The sequence below is a fragment of the Cervus elaphus genome, chromosome 22 (genome assembly GCF_910594005.1).
Source record: "Cervus elaphus chromosome 22, mCerEla1.1, whole genome shotgun sequence".
Taxonomy (NCBI): domain Eukaryota; kingdom Metazoa; phylum Chordata; class Mammalia; order Artiodactyla; family Cervidae; genus Cervus; species Cervus elaphus.
The window spans coordinates 51295490-51310005 of record NC_057836.1 but is presented as its reverse complement, the minus strand read 5'-3'; the positions used below and the strand labels follow the sequence as shown (position 1 = coordinate 51310005).

The window sequence follows — 14516 nt, the reverse complement described above, 5'->3', positions numbered from 1 at the left end:
CAGAGTTTAAGGTCGTGTGTTCCAAGGCAAGGAGGAAGTGTGAGTGTTAATCCAGTCAGTCAATCTGGATTCTGTGAGACTTACTTGTCTGCAGCATAGGAGGAACACGGTCCAACATGTTGGGAAGGGGTGGGCTCAGAACCAGTCACATGGGAGAGTTATGTGATCTCGTTCATGTCTTCGAGAAGCTTGTGATTATGGAGCTGAAATTGCTGATGTGATCTCTTAAGTGCTGGTTTCAAAAGATATAGCTTCTTATCTGTTTCTGCTTGACCCCACGAAGAACCATAGGCATGCCTTTCACACTGGTCTTGGCTCCCGAACCCCTGAGTGCCTGAATTAAGAGTAGATTCTCAAATAATTCGAGGGCCAGTTGGTAGTCGGGGTATTTGGTATAGAATCAGATGGGTGCATTTATTCATCCAGCATGTTTCCTGAATGCTTGCCATGCCAGACTCTATACTAAGCGCTGGGAATACAGTAGGGAACCAGGCAGGTGTGTTATCTGTTCTTATGAAATTTACTTATTTTTATTTTCCCCAGAAGACGCCCTTAATCTTCCTTTAGAATTGAGGGCCTGTGGCAGCCAGTGCTGTGTACTGTCTAACTGGATTGGTAATAGAGTGAGTTCTGGTGTTTGCAGTACTATAAGCTCTCAAAGACAATCAAGAACGGAGGCTGTGCTGGCAGGGAGGATCCCCTGGAGAAGGGAATGGCAACCCTCTCCAGTATTCTTGCCTGGGAAATCCCATGGACAGAGGAGCCTGGTGGGCTGCAGTCTCTGGTGTTGAAAAGAACCCACCATGAGACTAACACTTTCACTTTTTTTTAGATGAATTAGGGGTGTTACTTGAGAACAACTGTCAAGGTGAACTCAGATCTATCAGGGTTGGTATTGGAGAGAGGCGCTCAGCATGGGCAGGCACGGCATTGGCATCTGTGTGTGGGCCGTGGGAATGGTCACAAATACCACCCTCCCTGTGCCAGAGGCTCATGCATGCTCTCCTGTTTCATCCTCAGAGTACTATCTGCGAGGTGGGTAGTGGTACCACCTTCATATGAAGAGGAAGCAAAGCCCAGAAAAGTATTGATAGAGAGGACAGCTGACTTGCTAGTTAACACATTGGTAATTCCTGACCCCTCCCGTCTACTTCCTCTGCCTCCCTCCTCAGAACCTTTCGTGACTCACCCATCCTGCCTTGTGCGTGGTGTTCATAGTACGGATATCATGATAGGTATTCCTAGATGTGAAGATGCTGTTGTAACCGGAGGTTGTGCAAGCTGCCACCGTGACAGCCGTACCTTGGCTCTTCCTGTGTGGGAGCTGCCACTCACAGGGCTCACTGATAGACGAAGTCTTACATCTTGGTCTCGGGTGTCTGCCCAGTGACTTTGATCTGTGTAGCAGACAACATCAAAGTAATCCTCTTAATTTGCTCTGGCAGCTGCTGCCATTCTTTAGCTATCCATGTAGAAAGCAGACATAAAGTCTGAGAGGACATGAGTGACAGTTTGCCACAAGTATGGATCTCGATGCTGTATGTTACTAGCCCAGGGGTTCTGAGATGCGTCACCCTTGTCTCTAGGCTGCTTACAGAAAGCATGGCTCTAATGCCTTTAGCAGAAGGGAGAGGAACTAACATTTGAGTTGTATTGATGAATTAGCATTCCCTTTTCATGCCAGTGTTTCACATCTCTCTCACTGAATCCTCACAATGACCTTGTGAGTCTGCTGGGTTTAATTCTGTTTTGCAAGTGAGGAAGCAGCTGCTCAGCATTTTAGTAGCTTGCTCACCATTGCTATGTCAAGCCTAGGCCTGTCTGGTTCCTCATGCACTTCTTCAGAGATGGCTTGCCTTTAACAAATAAAAGCCCCTTACAGGGACTTTCCTGGTGGTCCAGTGGTTAAGACTCAACGCTTCCAATGCAGGTGGTGTGGGTTTGATCCCTGGCTGAAGAACTAACATACCACATGCTGCCAAAAACAAACAAAAATAAAGCCAGCCCCTTACAGGCAGAGGTGCCCAGGCTAGTTCAGGTCTCACCACTTTGGTCCTGATGCTTATTTGTTCAGCAGATGTGTTTCGGGCACCTGTTTATGTGCCAAGCCCTGGGAGGAGAGGAGAGAATGAGGCACAGTATTGTTCTTTTTTTAAAAAATTTATAACATCCTTCTTTGTCTCTTGTAATCTTTTTTTACCATTTATTTATTTATGTTTATTCTTGGCTGCACTGGGTCTTCATTGCTGCATGCAGGTTTTCTCTGGTTGCAGTGATTGGGGCATCCTCTGTTGTGGTTTGCAGGCCTACCATTGCGGCGGCTTGTCTTGTTGGAGAGGACAGGTTCTGGGCGCTGGGCTCAGTAGTTGCAGCTCCTGGGCCCTAGAGCACACGGGCTTCAGCAGTTGTGGCCCACTGGCAAAGTTGCTCTTCGGCACGTGGGATCTTCCCAGATCGGGGCTCCAACCCCTGTCGCCTGCACTGGCAGACAGATTCTTAACCACTGGACCACCCAGGGAAGTCCCACAGTGTTGTTCTTTAAGGTCATTCTTCTCATTTGTTTCTATCTCCTTTCTGAAGACTGTGGAATCACAGAGTAGCTGTGATAGGGTGTTGGATAGGTGTTCTCCTGGTAGAAAAAAATAGGAAGGAATTCAAGGTCATAAACAAAAACAAGTCAGAAAACATCACGACTTGTTCATTTAGAATGACTATACTAAGGAGGGTCTGATGGAGAGAATGATGAGAGATTAAAGTGTGAAAGTAAAGAGACTTTATCATACAGGAAGTGGGGATCTATGGGAAGTTGTTTTGTTTTTTATGAATGAGGCTTAAATTTTATCTGCAGAAATGTTCATTTTAGAAAATTTAAGAGACTGCAGTATAATAAAATACAAAAATTACATATAGTTATATCCAGAGATAACCACTATTAACATTTTTTGTGTATCTCTTATGTATCCTGTGTACCGTTTTGTTATTAAAGTATTTTGCATGTTATTACAAGTTCTTAATAATTTCTCCATTGTTATACTCCATGTAATATTTTTATTTAGCTATTCCACTGTGGTTGGACATTTTCTGTTGCCAGTTTTTTTGCTATTATGGAATAAGAGGTTAGAAAATATTTTTCTTCAGACATAAAATTTTTGCTGAATATTTAGAATTATTTTCTTAGGATAGATTATTGTAATTAATTTCAGGGTCAGAGTATGAACATTTCTAAAGTTCTAGAGCTTTTTAAATAATGTGTATTAATTAGTAACTCCACAAGTTCAAGTGGGCCTTAGGAAGCATCACTATGAACAAAGCTAGTGGAGGTGATGAAATTCCAGTTTAGCTATTTCAAATCCTGGAAGATGATGCTGTGAAAGTGTTGCACTCAGTATGCCAGCAAATTTGGAAAACTCAACAGTGGCCACATGACTGGAAAAGGTCTGTTTTCATTCCAATCCCAGAGAAAGGCAATGCCAAAGAATGCTCAAACTACCACACAATTGCACTCATCTCACACCCTAGTGAAATAATGCTCAAAATTTTCCAAGCCAGGCTTCGGCAATATGTGAACCGTGAACTTCCAGATGTTCAAGCTGGTTTTAGAAAAGGCAGAGGAACCTGAGATCAAATTGCCAACATCCGCTGGATCATCAAAAAAGCAAGAGAGTTCCAGAAAAACATCTAGTTCTGCTTTATTGACTATGCCAAAGCCTTTGACTGTGTGGATCACAATAAACTGTGGAAAATTCTTCAAGAGATGGGAATACCAGACCACCTGACCTGCCTCTTGAGAAATCTGTATGCAGGTCAGGAGGCAACAGTTAGAACTGGATATGGAAAAACAGGCTAGTTTTTCCAAATCGGAAAAGGAGTATGTCAAGGCTGTATATTGTCACCTTGCTTATTTAACTTCTACACAGAGTACATCATGAGAAACGCTGGGCTGGGGGAAGCTCAAGCTGGAATCAAGATTGCCGGGAGAAATATCAATAACCTCAGATATGCAGATGACACCACCCTTATGGCAGAAAGTGAAGAAGAACTAAAGAGCCTCTTGATGAAAGTGAAAGAGGAGAGTGAAAAAGTTGGCTTGAGGCTCAACATTCAGGAAACTAAGATCATGGCATCCGGTCCCATCACTTCATGGCAAATAGATGGGGAGACAGTGGAAACAGTGGCTGACTTTATTTTTTCGGGCTCCAAAATCACTGCAGATGGTGACTGCAGCCATGAAATTAAAAGATGCTTGTTCCTTGGAAGAAAAGCTATGACCAACCTAGACAGCATATTAAAAAGCAGAGACATTACTTTGCCAACAAAGGTCTGTCTAGTCAAGGCTATGGTTTTTCCAGTAGTCATGTATGGATATGAGAGTTGGACTATAAAGAAAGCTGAGCGCCAAAGAATTGATGCTTTTGAACTGTAGTGTTGGAGAAGACTCTTGAGGGTCACTTGGACTGCAAGGAAATTGAGTCAATCCATCCTAAAGGAAATCAGTCCTGAATATTCATTGGAAGGACTGATACTGAAGCTGAAACTCCAATACTTTGGCCACCTGATGCGAAGAGCTGATTCATTTGAAAAGACCCTGATGCTGGGAAAGATTGAGGGCAGTAGGAGAAGGGGACAACAGAAGATGAGATGGTTGTATGGCATCACCGACTCAATGGACCTGGGTTTGGGTGGACTCTGGGAGTTGGTGATGGACAGGGAGGCCTGGTGTGCTGCGGTTCATGGGGTTGCAAGGAGTCGGACACGACTGAGCGACTGAACTGAATTAAACTGAACTGAACCATAAGTTCAATGAGTTTTCCCTGTACTTGGTATTAAGAAATAATATTAATAGTTTCTTTAAAATTCTTTTTTTGTTGCAATAACATAGTAATGATATTATATTGAATATCTCTTTTGTATGTGAGCTATCTTGTAGTTCCTTTTTTGTAAGTCTTTCATATTCTTTGCCATTTTTATTTAATTGAATTATTGGTCTTTTCCTATTGACTTGTAACTGTAGTATATGTGTAAAGAAAATTGGCTTTATATCTCTGATATGCTGAAATTGTAATACTGGTTTTGATTTAAAATTGAATGAAAAGCTAGGCTGAAAGTGTTGTGCTTAGAGATAAGTTGTTACAGATAGGTGGTGAGGGAGCAGTAGTATTCACTGTAATAAATACGTCACTTTTCCTTCAAAAAATTAGCTTTTGCCAATTTGAGGGATATAAATATGTCTTTATTTCGATCTGTATTTCTTTGATTATTAATGTGGCAAAAAATTCTCCATGTGTTTTATGATATTATCTGAATTGTCTGCTGATGTTTCTCAGGAAACCCTTATGTGGCAATTTCTATGGGCCACTGCTGTAAGCACTTCAGGCGGTAACTAATTTAGTCTTGTTGTTCTGTGAGATAAATATTACTGTTATCTCCATTTCACAGCTAAGGAGTTAAGACACGAAGACGTTAGAGAACTTGCTCAACGTCATACAGACAGTAAGTGATAGAGCTGGAGCTTGACACTAGGGAATGTCTCCAAAGGCCAGGCCTTGCCGAGCTGCTCTCTGATCTAACCTGTGCTTACGCTCTTATTGGTCATGGTTCTCCCACTAACTTCTATGCACACGCATGCACACACACACACACTCATGCACATCTCACACACCAGGGAAGTTTTTACTCCTGTATTAGCACTATTTTCATAAATAACCACTGCTTTGATTGGGCTGTTTATGTGTGCTCTGCTTTTATATAAATGGACCAAGAGGATGGAGGCTGATGGTTGTATAGAACTCACATCAGAATGCATACGTATATAACTTCTATTCAAGGAAATTTCTGTCTTGGAATGAATGCAAGTAGGGAAGCTGATTATCCATTTAAGAAAACAATGTACACAGTTTATAAAAAAGAATTTCTCTTTAAGTAGGAAGTAGAAAATGTATCTTTGTGTTATGCAAACCTGGGTTCCTATCATGGTGGGTGGCACAGCGTTACTCCTCTGAGTTGTTAGAATTAAATAAGATGTTTGTAATGCATCTAAACATGGTGTTTAATTAATGTCCTCTTCTTAATGTGCTGAGATATGAAAAGGATAGATTAAGCTTTTTATAAGGCAAGTAAATCTCTTTTTAATTGCCAGATATACATTCTTGTAAATCGTTGATTCTTTTTTGTTTTTAATAGTTGATTCTTTTAATTCTTTCAACAAATGTTGGAGGGCCTGCTCTTGTACATAAAAGATGTAAGTTCTGCCTTTCGTGGGCTCATGGTCTGTTGTGGCTCATCACTCATCACAAGTAGAGGACTCTGCTTCTCTGAGCTTTTGTTTCTTCATCTATGAAGTGAGGATGTAGTGAGGTTGTGTGTAAAATGCCCATACTGTTCCTGACACATAGTCAGTGCTTAGTAGTAGCTGCTAGTTCATGTAATATTATGCAGCCATTAAAAATGATTCATATAGAGTTTTTAATAATAGTAAGGGGAAATTTTCTGTACTATAATGATTAATGAAAAAATAGAGTTTAAAGTAGTGTTTATAGAATAGTCACATCTTGCTTCAAAAAGTATAGGAAAAGACTGGAAAGAAATGCACAAAATGGGAATAATCACTCTAATATTTGTGCATCTATCTTGCCATGCTCTAGGTACTGAGGTAACACAGGTGAATAAGTGCTGATTCTTCCTTAGGGGAACATTTTATTTATTCTGGGGGAACCTTTTAGTATGGCAGACAGATGATCACAGTTCAGTGTCGGCTGAAGGACAGGGAGAAGTCAGGCAAGCTGCCTTGACCTCTGCTGTGAAGAGAGGGGACAGTGGTTGTCGGTCACTGAGAAAGGGGACGGAGTTTAGACTAGCGAACATGATGACTTTTGTTTTGGACACATTGTGATTGTACAACGTGGATGTATATAGGCTCGTGGGTGTGTAAGTCTAGATGAGGAGGAGATAGAGATTTGGGAAGGTTTAATCGCCAGGTGAGGTTTGAGGCTGTGAGGATAGGTGGAGACACTCAGGGAAAGTTTGCAAAGTAAAGTGACAGTTAGGTCTTGATTACATACAGACGGTGAAATTTTGAATAATTTTGTTTTCTTCCTTTGCTTTATTCATTTTAAAAATTCCTACCATGTCAATGTGTTTCCTATAATGCAAAAGTAGTTTGATTAGAATAAGGTTTGGCCACGTGTGACAGCAGACCTAAAACAACAGTGGCTTAAAGTATATCTAAGCCTATTTCTCTGTCGCCTAAGAGAAGTTTAGATAGAAGCAGCACGTCCAGGGCTTAGATGGTACTCTATCGTGTTGGAGACAATACCGAGTCCTCCTGTCTTTTGTTCCACAGACCTGAGTGTTTGTCTTCTATCTCACGTCCCGAGATGAGTGCCCCAACTCCAGTCATCAGTTGGAAGAAGAGTTGAAGGACGACATGTCCTTTCCATTTGAGAACAATTTCTGAATCTTGCTCCTGACAGTTCGCTTACATCCTATAGGCCGTAACATAGTCACTTACTCATATATTTGTTCAAAGAAGATGGGGAAATGAAATCGTTATTTTGGGGAGCTAAAAATCAAGAATCTAGTTAGTGATACTAGTAACATCTAGGTTTTGCCTGTGGAAAAGCTGAGGTTGTTTGTCTGAAGGAATTAGTACAATAATTTCCATATAAAACATACATTAATCTCCTACTTCAATCATGAGGCACTATACTGAGGTCAAGTGGAAAATACTTCGTCTTCTTAGAAAGGCCAATGACCAAACATTGAACTAGAGGCCTAGTAAACTCACTTAATGGTTAACGTTGAACCCTGTCAAGATGAGTAGGTCATCTAGCTTCCTTTATTGCAACACAGCCTCAAGAGAGTTGCTGAGATTATTGAAAGATTAGGTGACAATTGTAAACCTGTAGATAAAAGAGTTCAGAAATACTTTGGTCTATCCTTAGAATGGAAAAGTTGGTCTTAATACATCTGAGGTTATAAATGAGATGTAGGTCACTTTTAATTCAAATCAGGCTCTGGAGTATTATTTGCCAATCAGGAAGATTCAAGTCTGCTTTATGGGTGACCACACACCTCCACCAATGGCTGGTCATCAACTGTCTTGGGATTAATAATGATAATAAAGTGTATAGTACTTATTTGATCTGTAAGATCTAAAAGCTGTTTACCACTGTTAAATAACACATGAGCCCTTGGCTGGTGGTGAGGGTGACTGATCTCTAGTCTTACAAGATGAAACGTATGAGGGACTTCCCTGGTGGTGCACTGATTCAGACTCTGTGCTGCCAGGACAATGGGGGAGGTTCACACCCTGATTGGGAAACTAAGATCCCACATGCTATGCAGCCAAAAAAAAAAATGAGACATCTGAGACTTGACTTCAGTAAAGCCTGTTCCTCCTGAGGTTCTGCTGGCCAGTTGTTTTCTAGGTTAAAAATGTTTTCTTTCCTCTAGAATTGAAATGGGACACCATAAGACCTAAAACAAATGGGGTGTAGGAAGGGAATGTTTGTGCTTGTTCTAGTGTCTGTACAGTATGCATGTATGTACATGTAATACAAAATGCATGTGCTATTTTTACTATTTTTTTTTTAAGTTCCTCATGTCTTTTCATTTCTTTTACTAAGTTGGTTGAGAAACTTATGTTTTTCTTCTACCAGGGAAAGAACAAGCTCTGAGCCATGAGAATGGATGACTATGAAAAATGACATGCTTAACTTTATACTGCTAATTAAAAGAATGATGGATAGGTTACCCCCTTGAATTAAGTTTTATACAGAGTCTAGTGTAACACATTTTATTTATTTATTTATTTTAGTGTAACACATTTTAAACAGTTACTGTGGGAAAATCCTTGCACTGAGGCCTTCCTAGATTTGTGCCATGCCTAAAGGACATAATGATGATAAAAACAACTCAAATATTGAATGTCTATACTACATTCTGTGGAGAAGGAAATGGCAACCCACTCCAGTACTTTTGCCTGGGAAATCCCATGAGAGAAGCCTGGCAGGCTACAGTCCATGGGGTCGCAAAGAGTCGGACACGACTGAGCGACTTTACTTCACTTACTTCATTCACTTCACCACATTCTGAGCCCTTTACATCTACTTACTCATCTAATTTCCACAACTGTGACATAAACTGCAGGTACTGGTTCTTTTTTTTAAAAAAAATCACCATTTACAGATCAGTAAACTGAGGCACACAAAGGTGATGGAACCTTCCTAAGGGCATGCCACTTGTCAGCAGAAATGCCAGGTTGTGTGGCGTCAGAGGAGGCTCTCATAGCTATTGCTCTGTACTGCTTGTCAGTAGAAAGCTGTCTGAGGCTACGGGACCAGCTCAGATATTCACAGAAGAGGAGACCGAGGCACATTTGAAGGCGGAAGTGCTTAAATATTAAATAGTCCTGGATACAAGAGAAGGAGGCGATGTTTAAGGGATGTTGTGTTCCCAGGTCCATTTGGAATTAGAATAGGTCATGGGGCTGTGGTAAAGGTGAGCTTTACTGTTAAATCTCTACCCTTCTGAGATTGGAAAGAAGTCTGGATATAGAGAGCTGCTGTGCAGAGGAGCTGTAGGAGGGAAAGTACTTTGTACCTGAGGACCTTGAACATTCAGGTGTGTGCTGGAACTGGTTCTTACTAGGTCAAGAGAACCACGGTTAAACATCCAGGAATTTTGCAAGCAGGTCGGTAGCTTGAAATCAGCCTAAGTGGGGGTTTTTATACCATGGAAATTGGCAAATGCTCCAAATAAGGGCTTCCCCCCACTACCATCCAAAGCTGGTTTCCCAGGACACCTTAGACTCTTTTCTCTACTTCACTAACATTTGAAAGCCTGCCATCCTACCAGTTGAATTCAAACCTCGAGTGAATGCCTGCCTGCTATGGGGAAGGCACTGAGCCAGGTAGTAGGGGTGCAAAAACCAGCCCCCGAGTGAAAAAGACTGTGGTGGGGAGAGAAGAACATGGGGCATGTGTCCTGGACTAGCTATCAGACCTTTGGCCACTCACTTATCCTTGGTTTACTCATCTGCAAATGGAGGTGATGATACATCTCCCAGAAGGTTATTAAGATGATTAATGAGAACATGACATGTGAAGCTCCCACCACAGAGGTGCTCAGTAAGCGACAGTTCTGAGAGTGGCAGCCACGTAAACAGAAAGCGTTAACGTAGCGACGTAAGAAATAAAGATGGAGTGACTAATGCCGTGTTTGATCAGAGAAGGCTTCACAGAGATTATGGTCCCCCAACCAGGATTTCAGAGTTTTCAAGGTAGATCTTTCATGGATGAATTCTGACCTGATTCTTGTCAGAAAATTCATCCTTTCTTTTGTCCCTAGAGCATGTTCCTTTTGCCTCTTTTTCAGCCCATACCTCACAATACATTACTGAATAGTAAGAGAAACAGTAGACTTAGAAGTAGGCACACCTAGATTTATATCCCAACTTCAGCACAACTGCTTTGTGACCTTTGACAAGATTCTTAACTTCCTGGAATTTCTGTTTCTTATTTTGTAATATGGTGTAATACTTGGATTATTGTGAGGATTAACTGAGAATGTAGGGGGCAGAGCCATATACTGAACTGCCTTGGGAACCCCAGACTGACCCTAGCATTTATTTTTTGTTTCATCTCCCCTTACATTTCTGCATTTCATGCAAAAACACGCCATTTCTTTTCTACTACTGTGTCTTTGTGATTCCCTCTGCCAAGAAAAATTCAGTTCATGAGGTAGAAGAGCATCATGGTAAGAGCCAAGGGCTAGGTATCAGCCTCAGCTCTGCCATTCATTAGCGAGGTGACCAGGGGAAGATGATTTTCGTCTCTGTGCCTCTGTTTTTTCAGTTGTCTGTAAAATGTCTGTATCTCACTCGTCAGATTATTGTGAGGATTAAATTAGCCATATAAAAACCCAAGTCTATGCCTGGTACATGGTAAGCACTGAAAATCTCTCAGGGCTTCATCCCACTCCGATTCCTACCACCTTTATTATTCCTCCAGGTATGATTCAAATATCACCTGCTTTGTGAAGTCTTCTTCAATTTTCCTACACCTTCATTCACTTGCCCTCTGTGAAGTTGATGGACCACCACATGTTCCAGGTACACTTCCTAGGCATATTGCAGGTGTTATTTTATCCAGATCACCCCATATGTTCTTATTTACTATCCCAGCCACCCTCTGGGGTTGATCAAATTTTCGAAGGTCAAATTCACCTTTATAAGAGGACTGAGAATCTTTGATAGCTGACCCTGTCACGTACAGACTCCCCCCTCCCCTTTTCCTCTTAGAAAAAGATTGAATCTACAAGTTAACTAGTCATATCCCTATTGTACAGATTGAATCTTTCAACAAATAATTATTTTTAAGTATTTATTTATTTGGCTGCACTGGATCTTAGTTGGGCACATGGGATCTTTAGTTGCAGCATGTGGGCTGTAGTTCCCTGGGCCCCCTGCACTGGGAGAACTGAGTTTTGGCCACTGGACCACCAGGGAAATCATTCAACAAATATTTATTGAGCAGTTACTAAGTGTGGGCACTGAATTAAGTGCTGGGAAGACTGTGGGGGACATAAATAATCTCTGCCATATGTGGCTATTTACATTTAAATTAATTAAAAATAAATGAAATTTAAAACTCACATCTGTACTTGTCATATTTTCTGAGCATTAAACAGGGAGAAATCAAATGGAGATGCTGGGAATTGAACCCAGGACCTCATACATGCAAAGCATGCGCTCTACCACTGAGCTACATCCCCAAGTGCTCTAGTTGTGTTTTATTTGCTCAATAACTACATGTGATAGTTGGACAGCGCTGATACAGAATATTTGCATCATCACAGAAAGTTCTATTGGACTAAGCTATTCCAGAGGGGAGGCTGACATTGATCAAATACCCATACATGAAAATATAACTGCACCTGTGGTAAGTACCAATCAGAAAGAATGCATGGTGACACAGCATTTCAGAGGGCAATTTGGCAAGACATGTTTGAACTAAGATTTGTTGAGTGAGTTAGCAAAGCCTATAGTTAGATTAATTAAAAAGATTGAACTTTCTTTGCTACATCTACTGTGGGAATGAACCATTCTCAGCAATCAGACTATTCCAGAAAATGCCAATGTTACTTTGAAGGGACGCACAGTTATTGTGAAGAGTCCTAAAGGCACCCTGTGGAGGGACTTCAATCACATCAATGTAGAGCTCAGTCTCCCTGGAAAGAAAAAGAAGGGGCTCCAGGTTGATAGATGGTGGGGAAATAGAAAAGAATTGGCGACTGTTTGCACTATTTGTAATCATGTACGGAACATGATCAAGTGTGTAACACTGGACTTCTGTTACATGATGAGGTCTGTGTGTGCTCGCTTCTCCATCTATGTCAAGAATGTTTCTCATGTTGAAATCCAAATTTGGGAAGGTTAAAAATACATCCCCTTGGGGTTCAGATGAAACAGGGTGTTGCTTGTTCAGTATCTCGAGCCCAGAAAGATGAGTTGATTCTTGAAGGAAACAACACTAAGCTTGTTTCAAAGCATTCAGCAAATGATAACAGGTAAAAACAAGGATATTAGGGACTTCCCTGGTGGTCTAGTGGCTAGGAATCCCTGCTCCCAATACAGGGGGCCTGGGTTTGATCTCTGGTCATGGAACTAGATACCCCCATGTCTCAACTAAGACCCAGCACAGTAAAAAAAAAATTATTATTATTTTAAACAAGCAAGGATATCAGAAAATTTTTGAATGGGATCTATGTTTCTGAAAAGGAACAGTCCAGCAAGCTGACAAATAAGATCTGAGTGGTCTGGCTATAGAAACAGCAAGATGCCAGATGGTTTTTCTGACTTATTTGTGATATTTAAAGATGCAATAAAAGCTCTTTTGATTTGGGGGGGGGGGGGGGGAGGTTGAAAAAAAAAGGCTAATGGCTAGGGCATAGAGATGGAGAGATTTGGGTGACTCTCTAAAGAGGTAGAAGGACCACAGAAGACCCTGTAGAAAAAGAGTGAGAAAGCTGAGAGGCTTAGTAACTTGACTCTAATCAGTGATAGAACCCAGATTTGACTTAAGTCTGTGCTGCATAATGGAGGTATATTCAAAGGACTTTACCTCTGTAATTTACAGATCTCATCTTGCTACTTTCCTCTTTGGAAATCACCAAATTTCCCTAGATTATTTCTTCAGCAAAAAATATGCTGTAATAATTTGCTTCTTAGACAAAACAAACCCAAAAAAAACCTTCCTACATCCCTCTTTAGCCACTTTCCCATTTTTTTTTCCTTCTTCTGTTTTTACAACAAAACTCCTTGAAAGAGTTGGCTATACTTATTACCTCCAGGTAGCTCAAGTGGTAAAGAACATGCCTGCCTGTGTAGGAGATGCAGGTGACTCAGGTTCAATTCCTAAGTCAGGAAGATCTCCTGGAGGAGAAAATGGCAATCCACTTCAGTACTCTTGCCTGGGAAATCCCATAGACAAAGGAGCCTGGTGTGGGCTGCAGTCCATGGGGTTGCAAAGCATGACTGAGTACACATGCATTACCTCCATGTCCTCTTTTGTTTTTTTCTGTTTCTTGTTGAACCTCCTCTACTTAGGCTTTCCTCCTCCCTCACACATCCTTATCATTTTCAATGAAGTCAGCAGTGACTTTGCTGACTCAATGCTTGTCTTGCAGGATTTCTTAGCAACACCTGATATAACTGATCTTCCTCCTTTTTGAAGCATGTCTTCCTTGGCTTTTGATTTACCACATTCTCTTGGTTTTCCTTCACTGCCCTCCAGTTCCTTCTCGGCCTCCTTTGCTGGACATGTCTCCTTTGCACTTTGCCAGGGCTCAGTCGTGGACTGTCTTCATTTCTCCAAATACATTAACTTACTAGGTAATTTCATGTAGTCCCATGATAGCTGATTTTATGGTACCCAGTTCTTTGATCAGACTCATACCAGTCTAGATGTTGCTGTGAAGGTGTTTTTTTTTTTTTTTTTTTTGACGTGATTAACATCAAAATCAATAGACTTTGAGTAAAGCAGATTACTCTCCATAAAGTAAGAAAGCTTCCTATAATCAGCTGAAGACCCTCCAAGAAAAGATTGAGGTCTCCTGCAGAGGAAAAAAAATTGGGCCTTCATGCTCAAGACTGCAACATTAAAGACTGCTGGAGTTTCCAGCCTGCTGGCCTATTGTATAGGTTTCAGACTTGCCAGCCCCGACATCCTGTGAGCCAAAAACATCTCTCTCTGTCTCTGTTGCTTTTGTTTCTCTGGAGAACCCGACGTTATATACAATTCTATATCCATGGCTTTAAATATCTTTTATATTTGACTTCCACTTTTTATTTCTAACCCTGACTTCTCCCTTGAATTCCAGATTTGCGTACCAAGTGCCTACTCAGAACTCTCTATGTGAATAGCAGCAGGTCTCAAACCACACCATGGATTTGTTCAGAACTGTTGCTTTCCATCTCGCCCATCTTTTCTCCTCCTCCTGAGCGTCCCGCTTTTAAT

The 14516-nt window shown here is 41.2% G+C and overlaps 1 non-coding gene and 1 pseudogene across 1 annotated transcript; one reads left to right on the top strand and one right to left on the bottom strand.

Moving 5' to 3' along the window:
- Positions 1-11700: 11700 nt before the first annotated feature.
- Positions 11701-11772, bottom strand: TRNAA-UGC. The gene has a single exon. It is a non-coding gene; the product is annotated as a tRNA-Ala (tRNA).
- Positions 11773-12104: 332 nt separating this feature from the next.
- LOC122680126 lies at positions 12105-12804 on the top strand (annotated as a pseudogene).
- The last annotated feature ends 1712 nt before the right edge of the window (positions 12805-14516 follow it).